The sequence below is a fragment of the Macrobrachium nipponense genome, chromosome 27, assembly GCF_015104395.2.
Source record: "Macrobrachium nipponense isolate FS-2020 chromosome 27, ASM1510439v2, whole genome shotgun sequence".
NCBI classification, from domain to species: Eukaryota; Metazoa; Arthropoda; class Malacostraca; order Decapoda; family Palaemonidae; genus Macrobrachium; species Macrobrachium nipponense.
This window is the reverse complement of record NC_087216.1, coordinates 75,810,419-75,816,556: the sequence shown is the minus strand read 5'-3', so window position 1 is coordinate 75,816,556 and position 6,138 is coordinate 75,810,419. Positions and strand designations below refer to the sequence as shown.

Here is a 6,138-nt window from a genome sequence, read left to right as displayed (position 1 = left end):
CTTGCTTAGATGGAATCATGTTTTAATAGAAAATAATTAAAAATTGCATATTTATATATATACGTGTGTCTCATCTAAACCCAAGGTCCCCTGCATCAATGTGTCACAGATCTCCCTCCTGTGTAATAAACCCTCACCTCCGTTCCTGTATACCTGTCACACCAACATTTCTACCCCAACGCTCCCTGTGCCAATGTACCTCGTAAACGGCATTTAATTCAGGATGGAGAGAGAGAGAGAGAGAGAGAGAGAGAGAGAGAGAGAGAGAGAGAGATGCAGTGACAGGCGCAACGATCGCAAGCAGGGTTTAAACAGCTTGACAGTTAGCAGCAAAGTTGCAGACGCAGAGGAAGTCAGTGTCGATTCGAGGGTCATTGACAGTTAATTGTCAGTTGGCTCTTGAGGGAATTGTTGCTGAATGGTGTTCAGAGAGGCTCCAGTGTTGGATTAGTCATTGATTATTGATGGAGTTGTGGGTATTTTCATGGGATTAATATGAACATTGGATTAATCACTGATTGGTGATGGAGATTGGGATTTTCATGGGATTAATATGAACGTTGGATTAATCACTGATTAGTGATGGAGTTGTGGTATTTTCATAGGATTATGTGAACATTGGATTAACAATTTATACTTATATATTCATGTGTGTTTATACTATGTATATACGTACGTCTGCATGCATTTGTATATGAACTGAGAGAGAGAGAGAGAGAGAGAGAGAGAGAGGAGAGAGAGAGAGAGAGAGAGAGAGAGGGTAGCTATCACCGTACTTATGTTATTTTTTATTTTTATTTTTTTTATTTTTTTATTTGTTGCAATTAGAGTCGTTCTTGGCCTATTTTGCTAAAATGAATAAATCGTAAATATTTACATAAATAACAATATGAAAATTAATAAAAGCGAATATCTTATCATATAATTTGAACTTTGTAATTTATCATATTATCTTCATTCCTATTTTACTGTTTCTTGCTCACGTTATCACTAATGTCGTCCTTGAGGGCACTGTTATCTCCGTTACTATTCTCTCTCTCTCTCTCTCTCTCTCTCTCTCTCTCTTATCAACTGCTTGTTTCATTTCGCCCTGACTATCGAGTAGCTGTTTACCGCCACTGGTAGTTAACAAGACGTTTTATCGAATCACCTGCAAGTCTTTAGCAATAGTCTGTCTTAGGCCTTCCTGACGAGAGGTCCTACAAGATTCGTTCGTTGGTTTTTAAGTTTCTTGTTACTTGAGTGTTCCTTGAACGTCTTTTGTACTTAACGTTGGTTTGTGGTATTTTTTTTGTAACTTGCTTTTTACGTACTTTGTGTTCTTCCCCTCCATTTTTTTTAATTTTTTTTTTTTATTATTGTTATAAGTTTTAATAAGTATTATTTTTTTATATTTTTTTTTAATAAGTATTGTTTTTATATTTTTATAGGTGTTTTTTTAGTCTTTTGTTTTTGAATGTTCCTTAATCATTAATATCTTGAAGGTGTATCGTGGTTCTCTTGTGTATGTATTGAAGTTTTCTTAGTTCCAATTTCAACTTTGTTACTTTTGTGTTCCTTTTTTCAACTGTTACTTTTGTGTTCCTTTTTTCAACTGTTACTTTTGCGTTCCTTTTTTCAACTGTTACTTGGTGTTCCTTTTTTCACATTTGTTACTTGGTGTTCCGCCTTTTTCCACATTTTGGTTACGTTTATGTTCCTTTTTTTGTTTTTTATTTACTTGGTGGTTCCTTTTTTAGTCCAACTTTTTGTTACTTGGTTGTTTTCCTTTTTCTTTTTAGTCAACTTTTGTTCTACTTGGTGGTTTTTCCTTTTTTTAAGTCAACTTATGTTACTTTGGTGTTTCTTTTTTTAGTCAACTTTGTTACTTGGTAGGTTTTCTTTTATAACTTAAAATTTGAACATAACATCAGTGGTGCTTCCTATTTTCAATGCTGTTATTTTATGCTCCTTTTTTTGAGTTAATTAAAATCTGTGTTCCTCAATGTTTAACTTTGGTTTCTTAAAGCTAAGTTGAGGTTAAATATTTATGAACATTTTACTTACAGCTTGTGCACTCGTGGATTGTGTACTCTAATCCAGTTTTGCCAAGTTTTGAATTTTAGTTTTTAAGTTCAACTTCATTATCTCATAAGAATTCTTATATCATTTGTGAATCTAGTTTAGTCAAGTGTTGAATTTTATTTACTTTTAAGTTTTCCTTCGTTATTTTATCAGAATTTTTACATCACTAGTTAAATGCTGTCTTAATATAGATATAACTTTTTACTGGATTTTGCCCTTCAATCCAGTTTTGTCAAGTGTTGTAGCTTGAAGACTTTAATTCAATATTTTGTCTTGATTATCTGTTAAAATTCTTTACTGATATTTAACAACTTCCAGGCTTCGTCAAAAACTACGTTGACTTGAATGGCTCGCAAGACGTAAAGTATTTTTATTCCTTCAATCCTTCCACTTCAAGGATTTCAACTTGTGGGATATTTGCATCAAAATAAAATGGAATTTAGACCTAAGATAACATCTCAACGTATCTATTCTAATGGAGGACGAATGTGGTAACTATTCTCAACTGACTAAAAAATGGTTTGTAGTTGTCCATTGGTAAGTAGAGAGTCTTGGAGTTTTTTCTTTAATTTCTGAAACTTATGTAAGCTCCTCCCCCCTTCAGGGGCGGGGCCCCTGGCGTGGGGGAGGAGTCCTATAGGGCGTACGGTAGACTCTTTTAAAGTCTACCATAGGTCGAAGGGGGAGCTTGCACCGTAGTTAGTCTTAAGCAATCCATGGCTAGGTTTAAGTAAAGTTAGTTTTAAACTGGGTTGTACCTTACAATTTTCAGTTAAACTTAAGCTAGTTTTAGACTTAGACTTAGTTTTAGACTTTGTTCTACATTTCAAATTTCAGTTTAACTTAACGTAACATAACTTAAAATTCTTTTGGTGCGTAACTTCTGATTATCCTTCAGTATTTGAAACAATCAAATTTTCAGATCAATTATGTTTCTTTTAATATTACAACGTTGGATTTTTTAACTAATTTCATACATAGCTATCTATTAATCTGTTAAATTTTAGTTTTTGCATTATCGTAATAAGTAAACTTAGCTACAGTGAACTCATTAAGTTAATTGAACTTATAAAAAGCCTTACTATTCAAAAGTTACTATCAAAATAGTTTAGCCAGAGTCAAATCATAAAACCTGTTCGTCAAAGTAGCTTTTGTGTGTTATATATTTCAGTCGAGATGTCAAATAAGAGTTTACCTTTTAACTTCAATGTTTTAATCATTTAATATTAAATCCCTTTTTAAAAGTTTTGCTTTGATGTGGAAACAGTTTACTTGGTGTTGCTTTGACATGGGAACAAAATTCTTGAAGCCCAAGTTTGAATTAGGCTATGGAGCTTTTAATTAAAGACTTTAGCACACTGATTATTTGTCCTGAATCAAGCGGGACTTTACTTTTTAGTGAATTATTTGTATGAATTTCCCACAGGTACAGTGACCTGGAACACAGAGAAGGGTTGCTGGAACAGACATGAGGGTTGCTGAATCATATGGTTGCTGGAACAGACATGAGGGTTGCTGAATCATATTATGGTTGCTGGAACAGACATGAGGGTTGATTAATCATATGGTTGCTGGAACAGACATGAGGGTTGCTGAATCATATGGTTGCTGAATCATATGGTTGCTGGAACAGACATCAAGGGTTGCTGAATCATATGGTTGCTGGAACAGACATGAGGGTTGCTGAATCATATGGTTGCTGGAACAGATATGAGGGTTGCTGTATAAAGACTTGAGGATTGTTGGAACTTAAAGTTGCTGGAATACAGACTTTGAGGATTGCTGGTACCTAAAAGTCTAGCTAAGAACACACTTGAGGATTGCTTGAGCATAAGGGTTGCTGTAATAAAGACTTTAGTATTTCTTGAGCAGAAGGGTTGCTGGAACCAAATGACCTGAGAATTGCTGGAGCATAATGGTTGCTGAAACACAGAATTGAGGATTGCTTGAGCATAATGGATGCTGGAACCAAGAGGCTTGAGTATTTCTTGAACATAAGAGTTGCTGGAACCAAATGACCTGAGAATTGCTGGAGCATAATGGATGCTGGAACCAAGGGACTTTGGGGATTGCTTGAGCATAACGGATGCTGGAGCCAACCAAGGAGTATTAGAAATGGGCTGCTTTGAACCGTGATAATCCTGAAGGTAGCATTAGTCAGATTTTGAATAACATCCCAGTTATAAAGCCTTTTCTGGTGACGCCAGAAAGATGTCTTGAGGTGAATAAATTTCTTGCTTTATGAATATGTCTAGATAAACAAAAGTTTTTAAAAATCTTATGTGCACAATGAAACTAATTTGTAAGTTTTCATTTTTTGTTAATTTGTTTAATCTGTCAACACATCTAGTATAAAATTATGGTTTGATACACAAAATTTATTTAGTTGAATGATTGTTCCTTTGTACAATATGTCGACACACCTAGAATAATTTTGTCTAGGCCATTACTTTAGTTTGTGAAAGTGAAGAGGTAAAGTCAATTTTGCGGATTAGATTGAAAATGTGGAATATTTTAAATTGTGGGCGGAACTTTCCTCTGAGTAGAGCTAGTGGTTTGGTTAATGAGAATCTGAGACATAATAAATTAATGTTCACACTTATTTTCTCTCTGGGTATTACACTAATAGTTTAAAGTTGTTCATGATATTTAAGGTTATTCATAGCCCAAAATCAGTAAGCAACTTCATTTAAGGTTATTCATAGCCCAAAATCGGTATAAGCTACTTTTACACAACATTGGGATGTTCATAAATGAATCGTTGGTTACTGAACTTTATGGTTACTGATCTTGAATGATGGACTGTGAATAAAAATTAAATAAGCCAGGGTACTTTAATGTAAAATGTTTACTATAAAAATAACAAGACCTTTAAAAGTATACCGGTTTCAGTGTTAAAGAACTTTAAGACCTTTATTATAGTGAATAGAATAAAGTTTAATAGTTACTCCAAAATCAAATTGGACTTGCTGGATAGAGTAGGTTTATTTTTCAAACTAAACTTTTGTGAACTTTTAATAAGGCGATGCATTTTACCTGAGTAATAAGAGCGCCATTTAAGCTCGTTCTCTCTCTCTCTCTCTCTCTCTCTCTCTCTCTCTCTCTCTCTCTCTCTCTCTCTCTCTCTCTCTCTCTCTCTCCAAAATAGTTCACTAGGATTAATCCACTCTCCCTCTCCCCTCTGTCAAAAGCTCTCTCTCTCTCTCTCTCTCTACTCTCTCTCTCTTCTCTCTCTCTCTCTCGTACCCGAAGAACTGTAGGAACGTTGCAATATTCTCCAGAGCCATGTTTTACCCCCTCGAAAAATCTCGAGCAACAGCAATAGAAGAACTGCCGGAGAGAGATTTGAGCAGTTTCACAGTTTTGTAGATGTTACTCTCAGAAAAGTAGACATGACAACTGTAGGCATTACTTGAAAGGTTTTAGCAGCGTCCCTTCGGCCCCAAGCTGAAACCTATATAATTCCTTCTATTGTACCTGCGTGCATATTCAATTTTCAATAACTTCACTCGAACCTCTTGCCAATTTTTTTCAGTGCAACTACAAAAGTTTTTGCTTTGTTACTCCATTCAAACCTACCTATTCTCAATTTCCTTTCCAGCGCTGAAATATCTCTTTGGGTCCCAGCTTGGATTTTGGCCTAAATCCTATATTCCATTCTTGCAAGAAAAGCATTGCCAGACACTTTTCAGCGGTTTTAAAAGTTATATGGAAGAAAGTTCTTCGAAATGAAGACCATCTGTAGATGGACAGTGATCATTGAAAACTTATTTGCTAAACGATAATTTAGGTAACTCAAGCCAGCGAAACATTGGATATGTATCGATAGCAGTTTTTAAACTTATATAAGAGACCCCACCTCTTGCAAGGGTTTCGGACCGTGGTAGGCCAGATACCCCTCTAGCTACAGGGGCCTTCCGAGACACTTTGGGGACCGGGGGGCACAGTCCCATTTTGGCCCCCCTCTTATGGGGAGGCGAGCCAAAGCAGCTGGGGAGGGGGGTGATTTTTGGAATAGGAGCAATTGTAGGATCATTTTAATGGCACTTGTAAATACAAATTTACACTGGATTT

General features: G+C 35.5%; 1 long non-coding RNA gene across 2 annotated transcripts in view; it reads left to right on the top strand.

Moving 5' to 3' along the window:
* LOC135200609 (uncharacterized) overlaps positions 1 to 3,831 on the top strand; it is a 34,841-nt gene extending 31,010 nt beyond the window's left edge. Inside the window, exons 2-3 of one of the 2 annotated variants that reach the window (XR_010311339.1) lie at positions 2,383 to 2,555; positions 3,491 to 3,831. This is a non-coding gene — a long non-coding RNA (uncharacterized LOC135200609). Of the gene's footprint in view, positions 1 to 2,382; positions 2,602 to 3,490 lie in introns of both variants that reach the window. The other variant, XR_010311340.1, reaches the window with a different exon arrangement.
* The last annotated feature ends 2,307 nt before the right edge of the window (positions 3,832 to 6,138 follow it).